Source organism: Panthera onca, chromosome F1 (genome assembly GCF_046562875.1).
Source record: "Panthera onca isolate mPanOnc1 chromosome F1, mPanOnc1 haplotype 2, whole genome shotgun sequence".
Lineage (NCBI taxonomy): Eukaryota > Metazoa > Chordata > Mammalia > Carnivora > Felidae > Panthera > Panthera onca.
This window is the reverse complement of record NC_138355.1, coordinates 19940825-19959687: the sequence shown is the minus strand read 5'-3', so window position 1 is coordinate 19959687 and position 18863 is coordinate 19940825. Positions and strand designations below refer to the sequence as shown.

The following is an 18863-nucleotide window of genomic DNA, read 5'->3' as shown; positions in this document are numbered from 1 at the left end:
TAGGCCCTTTCATTTTCTAGCGTTCCAGGTACTCGAAACCGGACCCATGGACGTCAGAGTAAAAACTGGATGGAGGGCAACTGAGGATGAGAGGGAGGAATCTCTGAGAATTTTCTGCAGGCAGTTTCCCCCTCCATCTCTGCTCTGACAACTCGTGATGGTGCAGTCTTCCTTAACGTCTTCATCGAGCGGCCCAAAGACTGCGTACACCCTCTCCCACCAAGCACGCAGCGATTGATTAGGGCAGCCGGTTGCTTTGTTTGTCCAGATAAGGCATGGGAGCCTTCACCCAGTCTGTCCCAGGGCCTCCCTCCCAGATGCCTTCCACCCCCCCTTCCAAGAAGGTCGCTCCCTTAGGCAACACTGGGCTGTCTTCACAGCAGCCCAAGTTCCCCACCCCCCCTGAATCCCTGAATCCTCTCAAGTCCCCGGGAACCTGGTGCGTCTGAGAAATGGACTGGGGACCGGCTCTGGAGGAGAGCGGCGCGTCCCGTAGGAGGCGTGTTCCGGAACCGGTGGGGCACCCACACGTAGTGGCGGGGCGGGGGCCGCGGGGGGAGGGCGCGTCGGGGCGGGGGCGCCGAGTCCAAGGGCACCAGCGGTCTGTGGGCCCCGGGCGGGGAGCTGGGGCCGAGCCCAGGCGGCGGGAGAGAGGGCGCGTCTGATTCAGGAAGTTGTGTCTCTGACATCAGGGGCAGGACGGAGTTGGAGCGAAACCTCAGAAATGTGAGGCTCCAGACTCGGGAGGGCAAAGAACGCACAGGGGGCTTTCCTCGCGGTGAGGGCAGGTACGCGCGGCGCCCGGCCCCCACCTACCCCTCAGCGCCGCACCTGGCTCCGCAGGGGGGCGGGCTTCCGCACAGGGACCTTGACCTCCGCCGGGACCCCTGCTGTCAGACGGGCCGCGCCAGACCCCTGCGCCACCGCGCCTGTAGGAAGCCCTCCGGTGGACTGCGAGGTAAGTCTCCAGACTGTGTATGTGTGTCAGACTGTGTGTGTGTGTGTCAGACTGTGTGTGTGTGTGTGTGTGTGTGTGTGTGTGTGTGTGTGTGTGTGTGTGTTTTAAGTTGCCCTCTGTTTGGAAGGGAACTTCCCGCTCACTTTCCTTCTTTGCAAGGAGGAGACCAGCCCCAGAGATCAGGGAGGTTCCAGGATCGTTTCTAAATAGCCTCTTGGCCCTTCACAACTTCGGTTCTAGTTTGTTTCCCTTCTTGGGAGGATTCTCAGCAGCTTGACATCTGCTTCTGGGCTGAGTCCACATGGGTTGGGGGTGGCGGTTGGGGTGGAGTTCTCTTACTCCAGTTGACAAAGCTGCCGGTAGGAGCTTTGGGACCGGGGACATTCTATTTGCTACTTGAAAAAAAAGTCAAGGCCTGAAACCCACTAAAACGCACTCACGCTTAGATGTTTCTAAATTATGCTAAGTGAAGCCAAATTTTCAACGGGGCTAAGAAACTGGCCAAAACGAAAATATGGCGTGGAGCCAGGTGTGGAGTGGGAACCTGGCTGCTAGTCTCCAAACCTCCAGGGGATTTACTGTGACACAAATTGCTTCCTAATTTCTTTGAGTCTCTAAATGGTCCTACTCCCAGCACCCCATCCCCCCCAGACCACCCATGAAGGTAAAGGACACAAAAAGACCTGTTTCCCTAGTATTTCCAAGAGCTTCGCAGGAATACATTGTGTAGTGATTGAGTTAAATAAACTATAGATGTTTTGCTGGTGGGAACAGCAGTCCTGCCTAACCGAAAGGGAAACCGAAGCAGGCAAGAATTGCCCTAATTTCACAAAGAATGCTGGCGGCCCGCATTCTAGCTACCTTGCAGGACTGCTTCTCGGATTCTGTTCAATAAGGAAGGGGAAGGGGGGACAGGAGGTGGTGCCGGTAAATGCACTTGAGCATGTCAGCAGCACCTTCCTTCAAAGCTGGTGCAGTTCATTCACTCAGCTAAAGTTTGGAAGAATCTGAAGCTAATTTGAAGGAGCCCTCATTCTGAAGTCCGGTTGGTAATGGGGAGAGCCTTGAGTTCTAAGGAACAGGTCTGAAAAGTACCACTGATGCGTCTCGTTCCTAACCCTTTTACAAACGGTTTGTCAACTTCCACCCAAAGAGTTCAGCAAGGATCTTACCATCGACCTCCTAGTTTGATGTGCCTTCCCTTTGCCCAGTGCTGGCCAGCTGTGCAGGAAAATCTGATCAAGTCCTTCATTTCTTCTGAAATTCTGGCTCCCCATTCCCACCCAAGATACAATAGAAGAGAGGAATGCATGACAGAACAGATGTTTCTCCAGCCTCCATGCTTTGTCAATATCTAGCCTATAGAATAAAGTCAGAATGATTTCTGCCTGTTTCTCTGAATACTTAACTCAAGGGAATAATGGGCACCCAGCAAGCTAAGTTACTGACCTCATCAAAAAAGGATGAACATCCATTCCCCTCTCCACCCATTCCTGCAGCAGTTTCTGTACCTACTGTGTGATAGGCAGTGTTCCAGGACCTTGGAATCCAAAGATAATGAGATAGTTTCTGCTTTTGAGGACCCACAATCTAGTAAATGCCACGAGACACAGAAACAAATATGGTTCAGAATAATACACATTATAGTAACAGTAGCTACAGAACACTGAAATAACCCAAAGGAGAGAGTGATAAACTCCCCTAGGAATTATCTGGAAGTCAACACTGCAGAAGTGATGGATGAGCAAGGTGTTGGAAATGATTAGCAGTGATTAGGGAAAGGGTATTTCAGGCAGAGGGAAGAGTATATTCAAAGTCAAGGGCATGTTGGGGGAACTGTGAGTAATGGGACTTACACTACTCTACTAAGGAAGTCGTGGTTTTGGTATTTAAGCAGAGAAAGGGTGTGGTCAGATTTGTGTTTGGAAAGAGAACTAAAGGCCAGATGCAAGCTAGCTTGGAGAGATGGGAGGCAGAGATAAGGAGGACCTCGACTAAGATCATGGCAGCGGGAACTAAAGGAAGGGAATGGATGCTAGTGATGTTTACAAAGTTAGAGTCAAAGTACATCCTGACCAAGTGAACAGGGTAGAGGAGGAGTGAGCGGAAAAGAGGATGATTATAAGGTGTGGAGCTGGGGGTGGGGGGGTGCACTGTGATGTCCAGAATGGAAACCATAGGAACTAAGGGAGCAGTGGACTTGAGAAATGGATTGTGGCAATTAACACTTCACACACATTTAGGACGGATGTACCCAAGAGATGCCCAGGAGGTGCCCAGGAGATTTCTGGTAGGCAGTAGCTATTCAGGTCTGGGGCTCAGGGAGAGATGGAGGCAGCAGGGTGCCTGGGTGGCTCAGGAGATTAAGTGTCCAACTCTTGGTTTCAGCTCAGGTCATGATCTTCCAGCTTGGTGCTTCAAGCCCCACATCAGGCTCTGTGCTGACAGCGTGGAGGCTGCTTAAGATTCTCTCCCCCTCCCTCTGTCCCTGCCCCTCCCCCACTCACACTCTCTCTCAAAATAAATAAATAAGCATAAAAAAAAAAAAAACTAACTATCCCTGACTTGCATAAAAGCAGTGTTGAAGGGTGGCTAAAGGAGCCTGTAATAACGCTATCCGTGAAACCATGTTGACACTGAAGAATCTTGGATTTGGCCAGTACTCACTGGCCTGGAGATACTATTTTTATACCATATGGTGACTTGCTGGTGACTCTCTAGACTTCTAAGGCCTTCCCAGGATGCCTTGCAGGTGATATCTAAAATTCTAAAATGTTGGAGATGACCCTGCATTAGTGGCACCCAGATGCATTTAACCAAACAAGTGAATCCCTAGGAATCACTTCATCATATGAAAAATGAACACTTTAGTTCAACTGTGAGATCTGCCAAGACCTCTCCAGAACTCATACCCCAAGTTTAGTAATACACCTGTGTGGGAGAGTCCTACCATCATTAAAACAAGAAGGATGACTTTGCCAGAGAAAATTTTAAACCCTTATTGAACAGTACTTGAGGTCTGACTGCCATGGCTCAGATCAGGAAATTATGTGACCCAGTGTGGAAGGAAAAAAAAAAAACAAAAACCTTGAACTTGGAAGTAGACAGACATGGATTCAATTCTTGTCTTGACCACTTATTAGCTGACCTTGGACAAGTCTTTGAATTTCCCAGCTTCGTTTCCCTTATATTTGAAATGGGAATAATTATTACTCACCAGGGCAAATTGAATCAGAAATCAGAATCAAATTGAAAAAGAAAGTTACATTTATTGTGCTCCATAAATTGCAAGGTTCTATAAAAATGTAAGTTGTTTTATTATTATTACTAATCTTCCCTCTTGAAACTACCAACTGACCCTGGACTGTGTAGGTGTAAGATCTGGGGAGGATCTTCGGCCCAGACTTGCAGCTTTTTAACTGTATGAAATATTTTAAGGCAGCAATTATAAAAGCCTCCTTCCGTCATATGAATGGCATGCATCTACTCTGGCTACTTCTCCTTTTACTCCTTACCTACAGTGGCCAGAGCCCAAAGAAGTGAATGTTTATGCAGGTCGTGCACAGCACAAAGATTCCTGGGAGCTCATGGCTGAAAGCAGCCAGTATTCTATTTACCGGGCCACGGACCTGCCCCACTTGCACTGGGCCCACTCAGAAAGGAAGCTTTCTTTCCAATCCTCACCAAGGTGCTGGTTAAACCAGCACTGACCCTGAATCTGAGCATCGGTTCATGGCTTGGGTGTATCTGTGGTTTTCTTCTGTCCCGACTAAGGAACCCTAACGTAGTCCCAATGCAGTAAAGCCGACACCCAAACTTTCAACTAAACAGACTTCTGAGAAGGGATGGCTGTTGATGAGCAAAAGAAAAAAATAACCACAGGCTCAAAAACTTCAAATGGAAAAACACTTTGAAATAAGCCAGCCCCGCCCCTTACTTCACAAATGAGCGAACTGATGTTCAGGGAGGTGAAGTGTGTCCCCAGCTCAACAGCTGATTAAGGGAGCGACCAGAACCCAAGCTCTGTCTCTCTCTGTTCAGGAACAGCAGACACTCTCTAGGGTTTCCGTCACCTGGACCTTCTGGACCTCACACTCAGGCACCCAAACACTGGCAGAGATGCAGAATGAAGAGGCTGGAAGGCTAAGCCCTCCCCAAGCAGCCTCCAGCAGGCTCCAGCCACCAGGAGCAGATCTTCCAGAGATGGGGGCGGGTCTCCTCTTTTAAGGCATCTCCGTACCATACCCAACACTTCTGTTTGCTCAACTTCAATCCTTAACGTTTTCTCAAAAATTCCCAAACACCTCTCAAAAAAGGGAGACCGCACTGGGTGTCAAAATTAACTGAAACCCCTTTTGTGTGTCATTAAACTTGTCGTGAGGATGGTTTCAAGACCATCGGACAGGTCAGCACTAAACATCCAATATTGATTTACTCTTTCCCGTTCCATGAGAAAGGCTCCGGGGTGAGTAACAAAAGCTCATGAGACTCATCACGGGCACGGTAAGAGAGAGAAAACAGAGGCAGATAGACTTTTTCCCTCTTTATGCGGCAAGAGGAAAATCAACAGCCAATTCTTTGAAGGGCAGTCCCCAGGGCCACAGACCAGCTCAGGTTTCTGACTTTTCCCCCCACATGGGCTTGAGCCATCCGAGCAGAGCACCGCCTGGGGACATGAGTGGGCCTCAACGTAGCCTGGTTCCAAAATGAACCTCACGCAAACACAAGATTTCTTTCTCGGGGCAACTCCCAAGGGGCCACAGCAGTGTCCAAACCAAATCCCAGCCCCTGGCAAAAGACTTGCTCCCACGATTGTAAGCAAGCTGCTCCATGGAGTTTGTTGCTAAGAGATGAAAGAAATCCTAATCATCGCTGTCATTCTTGGTCAAAATTGAAGATTGTGATTGTAAACCTTTGTGAACTTGCCTTTGCTCTTAACCATCTACAGTTTCTTCCCGTTAGGACGCCTTTCAGTTGACTTTTATTCTCCTCAGATACACTCCTGATTTCAAGCTGGATAGGCTTCAGGAAAGTGCATCAGCAACTTCTTTAGTTTCCCAAGCGAGTCACAAAAGAAAAGTGGCAGAAGACAGGGAAAAAATATAACGGCAAGAAGGGTAGTTGCATGTTATAGTATTTTTAGTCTTCAGGTTATCCTGAGAAGGTACACAAGTTTAGAGGTGGTGCGGAAGCTGGTTAAGTAAGTTAACCCCTTAACTGGGGTTAAGGTCAGTGAAAGAAGCGATGGAGGACGCAAAGTTGTCTTAGCCGCTGTGTTATGGAAACAGAATGGCGCACAGCGGACACGTCTTAGCCTACGTGGCATGCGGCCATGGCCCCCGTGGAAAGAGAAGAGAATGCTTCAGTGCAAGCCAGGAACCTGTTTTTCCCTCTCCAACCTGAGTGAGGACCTGAGTCTGCCCTTCTGGCCCTGGTTTCTAATCTTAGAATCTTCTGCCGCTCCACCAGTGGGACAAAGTGTGGGCTCTCAGAAGCTCTTCTGCTGTAAAAGCCCTGGCCATAGCCTGGAGGCTCCATCGGGCCACTCGTGTCCAGTGGCCTAACATCACCCAGGAACCATATAGGACAAAGTAACCTTCCCGATGATTTGGGACTGGGAGAAAACAAGTTCATCCAACCTTTGTCGGTTCCTTCAGATTTCTAGTGTGCATGCTAGGCTCTCAGTAGCCATTTGTTCAACAGTGGTGCTAAGAATTTGAGGCATGCAATTTGACTGTCATGCTACACTCTCCCTCCCCCCCAACCCCCGCCCCCACACCCGGCAGGTTGTTTTATGAGCACATCGCAATTGTTTATTCAACACGATGTGACAAAAAGTAGCAAAGCTGAAAGAGAACACACTGCTCTTAAGGCCAGCCCTGCAGACTTCCCCCATCCATGGAGCCCCTTTCTTGTAAATGACTGAGGCTTGCACCCTCCCTTCTCTCTCTGCCTTCTGCTCCTGACCTGAAACTTTCCCTCCCGCCCAAGGCCCACCATCTACTGAATAGCAATTGCCAGTACAGCACAGCGGTGGTCTAGAGTAAAACCTCCAGGCTCATCACATGTGTGACCCACACTGTCCCAAAATGAAACCTCCTCTGGGAGAGGGGAATACGTTTGCACCCCGCACCGTCCAGACATGACCTGCCCGGTGCTCTCCTGGTTTCTGAATTAGAAACTCAGTTCCTGCTCTGTGGGATACTTGGCCCAGAGCCTTCCCTCATTCAGAAAAAAGACAATGATGTGCTGAGTGCCTTAGGATACTTTGCTGATTTCCAACTACCGTGCTCTTCATAGGTTTTCACAAGGATATTATTGACCCCTCTGAGGAAAAGATGATTTTTACTGTGTTTCCAAAGGACAGATGGCACAGATTTTCACAGCTGGCCATGGAAGGAATATCTCATTTCCAGACAGAGGCACTGAGTCTTCCCTCCACCCTGTCTGGGACAAGGGACAGGGACTCAGTCACAGAGCATGTGCCACATGGGGAAGGAGGTCTGATGTTCCTGACTGACATTTTCCAGGAATAAGTCTTCAGTGGTTTAAAAACATTATTCCTGGGGCGCCTGGATGGCTCAGTTGGTAAAGCATCTGACTCTTGATTTCAGCTCAGGTCATGATCTCATGGTTTGTGGGTTTGAGCCCCACGTTGGGGCTGACAGCCTAGAGCCTGCTTCGGATTCTCTCTCTCTCTCTCTCTCTCTCTCTCTCTCTCTCTGTCCCGCCCCCACTCACACACGGTCTCTCTCTCCCTCTCTCAAAATGAATAAATAAACTTAAAAAAAAAAAACAACAGTATTCCTTCAATAAGGAATCTCCACCATTGAAATATGTGATCATTCAACATTTGGTATTGTAATGAATGAATAAATACACACTAAAAAAAGAATCAATGCCATTTTATACATCTTAAACAATTAATAATAGGAACTATATCATTGTTTTCCATTTACCATCTATGAGCTTTCAAGAAATTTTGCTTTACCTCCCCACCAAGTTTTTATGAAGGTGAAATTCACATGACATACAATTAACCATTTTATTTTATTTTTCAATATTTATTTATTTATTTATTTATTTATTTTCACTTTAGAGAGAGAGAGTGGGGGAGAGGGGCAGAGAGAGAGAGAGAAAGAGAGCGAATCCCAAACAGACTCCACACTGTCAACACAGCCTGAATCAGAGCTCGAACCCACAAACTGGGAGATCATGACGTTAGTCAAAATCAGGAGTTGGTCGCTTAACTGACTGAGCCACCCAGGTGCCCCTCTATTCGTCTGTTGGTAGACATTTGGGTTGTTTCTGTCTTTTGGTGTTGTGAACGTGCATGTACGAGGATTTGTTTGAGTGCCTGTTTTCAGTTGTTTGGGGTACACACCTAGGAGTATAATTGCTGAATCACATGGTTATTTTATGTTTATCATTTTGTTTTTCCTTTTCCCACATTTTGATCAACATCCTTTCTTGATGATAATATGCATATTAAGTAAGCATACTGTCCTATCCCTAGTCTTTTATTTGTTACCTTTGATCTTATGCTTTAATGAAGGATATCAAACTCTGCTCCTTGTTGTCCTAGAGATGAGGTTATTTGTCTGCTTGAGAAAGAAACTGTTTGGACAAACGATAAACTCTCCTTGGTGTGACTGAGTAGGAAGTAACATAACAACAGCAACATTTATGGAGCACAGTCTGCATCGTGCCGGGCATTGCATTAAATGCTTCATCTACTTCCTCTCATTTAGTGTTCAGGACAGTGCACTTACTCTCCTTGTTTTACAGATGAGGAAACTGAGGTCTCTATTGAAAGCTAAGTGCTCTTCCCTTGGCTCCAGAGGGTCATCCATTAGCCTAGTCTACAAAGAAACTCTGCAGCTGTCACCAATAATGAATCGGGAGCTCACAGTCTATTTTGGCAGATGGATAGATAAAGAGGCAATTACGACACAGTGTAGGAAATGCTATGAGAGGTGTCACAACAGGGACCCACAGGACCCAGAGGGAAACCACTTAGCCCAGCTTCAGGTGACAGACTTCCCAGAAGAGATAAGATCGAAGTGTGTTATTTTATGTATAAACTTTTGTGACCCTTGGTAAGGTCTGACCCTCCGCCATCACCCTTGGGCACCACCACTTGGTCATTAAATTCCCACTGCGCGGTCACTGGCACATGGTAGCTGCTCATCAAACACAGGTTAATAAACATGTGCTTCTGCAGCTGGAACATCCAGCCCCTGTCACCCTGTTAACACGACTCCAAAAAGGGCCTGCGTTTCAACTCATAGGCTTTCTCAATTCAGATATGGCCCGGGCATCAGGGAAAGAAGGTGAGAAAAGGCCTACAATGGCTTGTGTGGTTCTCTGTGATATCTGCGTGGGCACCATGTACATGAGAAGATGGGAAGGGTGGGGGGAGGGGCGGGAAGTCATGCAAAGGGCATTATGAGGAGATCTTGGCATGCCCAGGTGAGGAGGCCCTAGGGTTGCATGGGATTCTAAAGAAGAAATTAAATGAACCCGGTAAGCCACTTTCTAAAATCAAAATTTGTCCATTCATCTTGAGATTGTATTGTTGCTTCAGAGACTCCTAGCGTATGGCCATGCTGGGTCTCAGCCAGCAGGTACAAGAAACAGCAGCTTCATGGGGAGAGATCTAGACTTGCCCCTCCCCCCGCCCCCAGTTGGTAATTCTCACTCCTCTGTCTTGGAGATCGTCAGTGAGATTTGGCCACCTTCAGTTGCCTTTGGTCAGGCACCTTCAGCTCCTCTTTGCAAAAGGAAAATTGTAAAAAACTCTTAGGAGGCTTGGAGGCCTCGATTTAGAAGGCAGAAACAGTCCCAGTGTGCGTCTAGCTGCATTTCCGTACACATTTCTCAAAAACTCTGTGTGTGTGTGACACTATATACACTAGAGGCCACAGGGAATTTAAAAAAAAAAAAAAAAAAACAGCAAGTCCAGATCTACCTTCCATCTAGGAACCTGTGAGCACCTGCGAGCAAATCCTGCCCCTCTCATGCAGACCTGGGAGAAACAGCCTCTTCCCTGGGATTAGAGTCTGTCCTGGGATCTCTGCTCTTGAGGGCCACCAGCTCTTCACCCATCGCCCGGACCACGCCATTCTCAATATTCTGCCACCTCCTCCATCCCTGGCCGGTTGGCTGTCCAGGCTCTGACCCACTTGCCTAAGCTGGAAACCACTGCTTTGGGCTCCACCCACTGCAAGACCTTCCTGTTCCGCACAGATCCCGGTCCTGGACCCCTCAACCTGCTGTAGCCCCACCTGCTATGCCCCTGGATGGTCTGGCCCTGCAGAGGCCTGTGCAAAGCTCATAGGGATACCAGGGCTCCAGTGCCAGTGATGAGTGTGGGCGCCTGGGCCCAGAGGAGATAACACCTTAGCCTTCACACAGGCGTTCTTAATTCTGGTTCTTTTCCATCCTCCAAAATCATAACCAGTCAGTTTGTTAACCATTCGACAAACGCTGAGCACCTACTATGTGCTAACACTAAGCAGTGGGGACTCCTAGAGGAAAAGCTCTCAGATAGAGAGCTCAAATACAGTCACGTGGGAAAGCAGACGTAGCACAGCATCTGTACAGAGTACACGATCATCTCCACTGGTTGTCAGGCAGGTGAGGCAGCAGCGGGGGGAAGACATAGAGATATAGATCTCCATATAAACCAGGATTCCAGAAAAGCCCCCAGGCCACCAGAGCCTCCTTTCTGTCACCCCTCTCCCGCAGGGGCTACACACAGGTCAGTCTTTGCAGTTTAACAGGCCAGAGTGTTCCTCACTGGCTCTGCCAGAAATAGCAAGCGGTGCTTTTCAATGCTACACCGTGGCCTGCGTGTCCCTCCGCACCCTTGAACCCCCCACCATTGAATCATTGTGGGGATCACAAGCTCAAATACCTCCAGGGCCTGGTGGACAAAGCTAACACTTATTGAACATTTACTTTGTGCCAGGCACTGTTTTACACGTTATACAGATTATTTAACTCATCCTATTTCCACAGTGGACCTATGAGCCCAATTCTACTCTTACCCTGTTTTTACTGCTGAGGACTTTCTGAGGTCAGACAGCTAGTGAATGGAGGAGGGGCAGACTTCCCTCCAGATGGGTCTATCCAAAAGAGTAACGCAGGTGGCATGGGGGTGGGGGGAGGATGTGATGTGAAACTAGAAATCCAGTCACTGGTCTCTGGTCACATCTACCTCACGGGCTTCCAGTTTGCAGCCTGTGGCTTGGGTTTGGCCTGCTTGGGCAAAAATCCCACTTGGTTTCCACAAACCTTCTCTATAAATGTTTAGCAGTATTGGGTTGCCTGGGTGGCTCAGTCGGTTAAGTGTCTGGCTCTGGCTCAGGTCATGATCTCACAGTCTGTGGGTTCGAGCCCCGCATCAGGCTCTGTGCTGATAGCTCAGAGCCTGGAACCTGCTTCGGATTCTGTGTGTGTCTCTCTCTCTGCCCCTTCCCCACTCATACTCTGTCTGTCTCTCTCTCTCAAAAATAAACATTTAAAAAAATTAAACATTAGCAGAATTGCTACAGGGGTAGGCTAACTACTAAGTGTGTGTGTGTGTGTGTGTGTGTGTGTGTGTGTGTGTGTGTGTAGGGAGAGAGAGATAGAGAGATCCCTTTGAACTTGGGCCAGCTGGAACTGGCTTTGGTTACCTTGCGACTCCAGATTTGAAATCAGTAGTAGTACCAAATTAAAGAATATGGAAAGGAATAAATTGTGTCTGGAGTAGAGAGTCTGGAGTGGAGAGGGAAGGAGGCCGAAACCCACAAGCCACATCAAGTTTTCTTACACAACAATCTGCCTTCGTGGTTGAACTTGGAAAACAACCCTTGGAGGTCCTTGGGCCCAGCACATCATCGGCCACCCCCAGCGTTGCCCTTGGGCATTCAAGCCATAATAGGTGAGGAGGTGTGGGATGGAGAGAGTAAGTTTCCCAGTAGGCAGCCCTCCTCCTCAGGCCGCAACCCCGAGGAACCCTCACCTTGGGCCAGGCAGCTCGCTGGCATGGCACCCACTGGAGCTTGGAGTGGCTGGCCCGGAAGAGCTCTAAGGGAGGGAGGGCTGGAATGAGTTGTTGGCGTGTTGCCGTGGTAATGGTGGGGGGGGTTGGAGGCTCCATATCTGGGCCACCTTGATTAGATTCTTTCAAGAGCAGCTGGAATCCCTTTACTCCCATTCTCCCTACATTTTAATCATCCTGTTCTCCCTGTAGGTGCCCACCCTGATCACCCCTTCTGTGAAGCCTTGCCTAGATCTCTCACTGGAATTAACAGCTTCCTCCTGGCTGCTTCCATAACCATGTGTTTGCATTTCCCTTTGGACACTTAACTAGTCATGCTTCGTCGTTCTTCTTTCATGTTCCTCCATTTCCCCAACAAAAAATAAATTCCTTGAGTTCACAGTCTACATCTTTAGTTCAGTTTGGAGTTCCTTACCCAGGTAGTTGGCAGGTTTCTGTTTCTTACTAGGCAGCATTATCTGGGAAAGCCTTAGAACAGAGAGAAGGGCTTCAGGCACCCAGTGGTTACTCAACATACTTGCACTGAGTTGGATCGTCTGCTGCTCCACTGCAGATACTGGAGATGGCAGCTCTTGGCCCCCTCAGCCTCAATTGTGGCAACAACCCAGGCTCAGGGAAGAAAGAAAAAAGCGAGCCAAGGGAGTTCCTCCCTCTAGGAAGAAACAGGGAGAGACCTTTGCAGTAATAACAGTGATGTATGTAGTGAGTGCTACACACACGCATACTCTACTCAGTCGGCTCAGCAACCAGAAATTACCAAACAAAATGGTATCAATTCATGAACACCAAGATGTGTCAGAAAGACATCTAATCAAGGCTTTTCCAGAGCATGGTGGCAGGTCATTACATTCAATATGGTGCCCTGTGAGAACACGTGCAATCTCCATTTGAGGCCAACGATCTTTGGAAGAAAGCTGTCACTGCTATCATCGCTGTTTCTTGGCACTTACAGCCCAACTGGAGGTTCAGAAATAGCCAGTCACCAAAAGAGGCCAGCAGAGTGTGCCAATACTCTGGAATGCCCAGGAGTATCTGGCATGGAAGTACACTCTGAGCTCAGGTTGAAAGAGTTCTCCAGACCCAGAATATTGAAAATCCCGCTGATGGATTTTCTTCGGAGCATCTTCTTCCATCTGACCACAGTGCTGTGTGTGAACCCAGAAATCAGCATGGCAGTCTGGAACAAGCACTGGATATTTAGGGGAAGAAGAATTACCACATCATTCTTGATCATCTGTGAGCCCTTGGGTGTTTAACTTTGGTGGGCCTGATTCCTCATCTATAAAAATGTCCATTTACTAATTCAGCAAGTATTTTCCCAAAGCAAACATGTCCCAGATGCTGGGGATGCTGGATGGGAATAGATTCTGTCTAGAAAGGAAGAAAGGTGATTAAATAAACAATTAGCCTCAACCAGGTATGGGCTATGGTAGCAGTGTAAGGACAGTGAGGGCTACTGGGCAGGGGCTCTTACATCAATGAGGTCATGGAAGGTTTCCCAAGGGGACCCATATTTCTCTGAGATGTAAATGAACAGAAGTCAGGAGATTCGGTGGTAGCGTTTGGACTGGGATTGGGGGAGAGCTGGGGGGTTCCAGACAGAGAAACCTGTAGAGGCCCCAGAGCAAGAGAGGGACCACAAATCTCAGGGAGTCTGAGAGAGTAAACTGCAGAAGTGACGAATTGCCATTATTAGCTCCTCTCTTGTTGCTTTGTAGAAGTTAATGTAGTGAAGACAACATTGCACTGGGGAACCAGATGACTAGAACCCTCTCTGCCCTTGGCCACTAACCAGCTTTGCAATTTTATTTTTTAAGTTTATTTATTTAAGAGAGAGAGAGTATGAGCTGGGATGGAGAAGAGATAGAATCCCAAACAGGCTCAGCACAGAGCCTGACGTGAGGCTCAAACTTACAAAACTGTGAGATCATGGTCTGAGCTGAGACCAAGAATCGAATGCTTAACCAACTGAGCCACCTAGGTAGCTCACGAGCTTTGCAATTTTAAACAAATTTTGAACAAATTTCTTCTCCTTAGGTCATTCATCTGTGAAATAGGGTGAGAAACTTCTCCCTTCCTCACATTATGGTAGACCGAGTAAAGAAATGTTTGCAGAAGCCCTTAAAACATTAACATGTGTTATGAGGGCAAGGTCTTCGATCAGACATCCCCCAATCATAAGTAAACGCAAGCCCATCTGGGCATCTGTTAAGACTGGAGAAGTGATTGCATCAGGGTTTTTAGCCTCTGCCTGCATCCTTCCCAAAGGATCACGAGATAAATAGTAGTTTCTTTCCGACTGGGTTGATGATACTTCATTTCAGTTCATAATCAGATTTTGTGTAAGGAGGCAAGAGCGCTATTAATAAAATTTGTGTTTTTAGTTGTAAGGTTTGTGATTCCTGAGCCTGGCTGGTTAGGGCAGAGTGCCCCGAGCCCAGGGGTGGGGGCTTGCTGCTGTATAAACGCCAGCTAAGGCCAAGGCACACTTGGAATTACAAGAGGGATCAGGTTAAGAGTATGTGGCCTCTGAAACAGTGACGCTGCTATGTCTCTTCTGTTCGCCAGCTTTCAGGGCCTCGCTGGCACCTGTTACACCAAACCAATGTTCAGCCTTCCAAGCCCTGTGTAATCTCACCAGCCCTGCCTGTATTACCTCGGTCCTCACTCTTCCTCGGGAGGTTTCTTCACTGCTACCCCAGGCCCAAACTCTGCATGTGCTGGCCTCTGACCTGCACCCTGGCTCCCCATCCTATCCAGCTCACCTCAGCTCCCCTTTTCCCACCCAACCATCCGACCTCAGACTCTGCCGTGCAGCCTCCCACTTAAGTCCCAAGGCAACATTGATTCCTCTCCTTCCTGATCGTGTGTGCACTTTGGCATTTTCTGATATTTACCTTAGCCTCTAACTGCCATGATTATTTTTGAAAATTATACTTGGAAGGGCATTTTCAGTTTATAAAGAACTCTCCTGTATATTGTCTGATTTCCACAGCAAGGCTGAGGGTGATGATGTCAGTGTGATTATTACCTTCCCATCTTAGAAGGGAGGAACCTGTGGTCTGGCCGGGGAGAGGCAGGGACCCGCACTGTCGTCTGGCAGGACCTAACAGCGTTCCATGTTCCATGAACTCTCCCAGGACAGGAACCTTCTTACACTTCTGGGCTCCCCCTCAGCACCAAGTTGACCACATAGTAGTTCCTTAACTAGTGTTTCTTGAAATGAAACCCACGTGCTACTTCAGGAAAAGTAATTCAAATGGCAGGTTTTATTGATGGAAATCGTTGTTGTTAGTTCTATTAGCTTCTTCATATACAAAGAACGATAGCCTGCAGCATGGCTTTTATTATGGTGACCCAGTAAACAGCCTAAGGGAGACTGGCACTCATTCTGTATAAACCTCCCCACCCCCACTCCCAGCCAGGGGTCAGTCACAGGGCAGTCATAGAGGCAGGTACCACTCCCGCAGCTCCCACCAGGCAGCCAGGCCCCACTGCCTCCTGGCAAAGGATGGAATGTGCTTGTCAGAACTCGCTCGGCAGGGTGGACATGCTCAGCTAGCCCTTGAAAAGCAGGGGTCATTTGGGCACACAGGGGATCCAGGTCTCCCAGCACCACTGCACAGCCAGGTGAAAGAGCCCTCTCCCCCCTGGGGGAGAAGGGGTGTGGGGGTGGTATCCATCCATCCATCCACTCTGGGTTGGGGGCAGGAAAACTTCCCAGCATGGGAGCAAATTAAGAATTTCAAGCCACTCGCTACCTGGAAGAATTGAGGTGTGACATTTTTTGCCATGTCCCTACATCTGCCTGGAATGATAGTAATTGTGACTCTAAATATTTGTACAGTTCCTAAGAGCCTAGGGTCATGTTCACATGCATTGTCTGCTTTGACCTCAGGACCCTGCAAGGCGGCTGTCCACTGCTAGTTACTCGTTTCCTTCAGAAAGTATGTGCATGTGACCAAGCCTTCAGAATAGTACCAAAGGAACGAGATAAAAGCCAGTCTCCCAGCTCTGCCCCCAGTGTCCTTCCACAGAGGCAACACATATTATCACTTTCTTGAGTATTTGTCCAGATTTTGCCCCCATTTTAGAGATGAAGAAACTGAGGCCCAAAACAACTGAATGACCTTCTCAAGGATGCACACGAAGTCACAAGTGAGAATGTGAGTTGACTTCTCATACCACAATCTAGGAGCTTCCCCTACACTCTCAGTCTGTCTTCCTCCCAAGAATTCAGCTCATATGCAAACCTACAGGAGCATAAATAAATAAAACCACCTAAAAGTCAAAGCCAGAACTGGAGCCCCACAGGCTCTCCACTGAGGAGCAGAACTGCCTCCTCTACAAGGACCCCTGCCCCCCTCTCTGGCTGCTCTGAGCCGGCTCCTATCCTGGGGAGCCCTCTCCTCCTTTCTCACCAGCAGAGGCATGGCCAAACATTCAGGTCGTTTTGCTCTATCAAAGTGTGTCCACGCAATGGCCTATTTCTTCAAGACCCTGACACTCTGAGAGTTGGTCTGATTTTTTTTTTTTTTTTTTTTTTTTTTTTTTTTTAATGTATTCTGGGCTGCTTATGGGAGATGAGGCCTAAAAGCTGGTGTGGAGTCTGCAAGCCGCCCCGCCCTGAGGACACAGGTGGAGAGCTTAGAGACAAGGTCTGAGGTCCAGGGTCTCTCCCACCAGTCCTCCGCTCCCGGAGACCCCGCTGTCTTCCGTAAAGCTCTGAGGTCTCCAGGCAAGGATGGAGCAGAGGTGGTGGATGGGGAGGAGGATGGAGGTGGAGCCAAGGGAAGGGTGTGTCTGTGCGCATGCGCTTGCCGTAGTATCTACTGGCATCCCCCACCCCTGGCCAACAATCGCAGCTTAAGCCAGTGTCTTAAATCCACGCTCCCAAATGACATATTTGTAGCACCTGTAGCCTCCCTTACGGAGGGCATTTCAGGGACGGAGAGAAAGACATTTGGGGACGAGGGCAGGCAAATTGAGAGGATTAGGTGTGGGGTGAAGCCATCGTCGGTTCCAGAACTTCTCTGTAACAGGAGTTTAGGAGTAACAATCTATTTGCACAGAGGCACCCAAGCCGCATTTGATGAGACTTGGAAAAGGTCATCTGGATCAAAAGAAGGGGGTGCCACTTGCCTGAGTGTGTGCTCCATAAATATATGAGCAAACTCATACATCCTCTGCATTCACCAAGAATTATTTAGCAAAACTGTACAAAAAAACCCAAAAAACAAAACAAACAAACAAACAAAAAAAAAACAATGATCCCCGTGACATTGGGGATGCAGATTTAAGCCCCTGCAGACAGGAAGTGAAGGTCGGCCCTCCAGGAGTGTTAGTGCCTCTGTATACCCCGCCCTGCGGGCAGGAGCCTGGGGCCCAAAGCCTGGCGAGTCTGAAATATTCCACAGTGTGCATTCCGCAGGGGTGAGTTATGATTGGAATGAGACTATTTCTGCTCACTCCCTCTATGACTCGGCCTTTATGTTTTAAGCCTTAATATTATGGTAAGGTAGCTTTTGACTTTTAATTGCCCTGAACTTCTGTCAGCATCCTATGAAAGGAGAAAATGGAAAGGAAAATAAAATCATATCCGTACTGCTTTTGAGTTGCATCCCTGTGTATTTTTGCCACCCCATTAGTTTTCAACTATTTTAGCCTATAAACTTCTCTTGCCCCACCACCGAGAAAACCGAATCAGTCCGTCATGCAGGTATGGCTGCGAGGTGTGAGAACACTAAGTTCTCTAATATTAAAGAGAATTACGCAGCTTTCGGGCCTATTTTTTGATTGCCACCTGTGTGGGAGACGCCGATTCACACAAGTGCTGGATTGTCTTCCTGCTTTTTCAAGAAACACCCTCTCCCTCGGAGAGGATGTGACGTTTGAGGACTTAAGTGCCTGTTGCCGGGGTCAGCCACAAAATGCTCCCTTCATCTGGAGGACAGAGAAGGCACCGCCCTCCTCAATGGCCCCGAACTTGAAGATGACCTCAGACCCCAAGCTCACACTTTCCAAAAATAAAACTGTACCTATGTGCTTTACCACACCCACAAAGACTGGCTCCAAAATCGTGTACCAAATAGTTTTGGCAAGTGAAAATGGGAGCTGAGTAAGCCAGGTATTTCACAGTAACTATGGCTACAGGTTTTATTAGCACTAATACCAGGATGTGGTCAGATCAGATATATTCAGGCAGCAAACATGAATGCGGGTGTTGTCAGTGTGTATGCCCGTAAATTCTCCAAACTGGAAACACAGCTCCTAATGACTGATTCAGGAAGGATGGGGCCAGGGTTGGGAGGGTGGAGGGCTGCCTCAGGAAGGGAAGCTCAGGGGTTCTCACTTGAGCTTTAATTCAGCTCTCCAGTCTGATCCTTGCATTTCGATTGCAAGCCTCCCTTCTCAGTGTTCTTTCACATGCCTGGCTATTCTCCACGACAATCTTGAGAGATATCTGGGACAGCTCCTGGCCTCATTTCTCAGATGAGGAGAGGGCTCAGAAAGCCTGACTGGTTCACTCAAGGTCAGAGGGTTGGAAGACAACTGAATCGGGACTAAAACTGGGTCCTCTGGCTCCCAGCTTGATGTTCTCTCCACTGCACCCCTCTGCCGGCCTTTTGTATTGTGCATGGAACATTTTGAGACTCATTAACTCCTCTTGCAGACAGCCCTCATCCTTATTATTTGTCTGATTAGCCAAAGACCAAGGTCAGTGGATCCAAATGGTGGTTTCAGCTGGAAAGGGCAGCTTTCCTTTTGCCTTTTGTCCTCACCTCTCCTTTTCAAGCCCCCTGCCTCACTCTCCCCTACGTAGACTACCGTGCAAGACTAGGGAATCTAGTCCCT

The 18863-nt window shown here is 48.3% G+C and overlaps 1 protein-coding gene across 4 annotated transcripts in view; it reads left to right on the top strand.

Moving 5' to 3' along the window:
- Window positions 1–408: 408 nt before the first annotated feature.
- The window catches only part of KIAA0040 (KIAA0040 ortholog), a 43701-nt gene continuing 25246 nt past the window's right edge, over window positions 409–18863 (top strand). For 2 of the 4 annotated variants that reach the window (XM_060643570.3, XM_060643569.3), the window contains exon 1: window positions 564–958. The gene's annotated coding sequence lies outside the window, so the exon portion shown is untranslated. Of the gene's footprint in view, window positions 516–554; window positions 959–12200; window positions 17251–18863 lie in introns of those variants that run through there. The other 2 variants (XR_009613429.3, XR_009613430.3) reach the window with 2 other exon arrangements.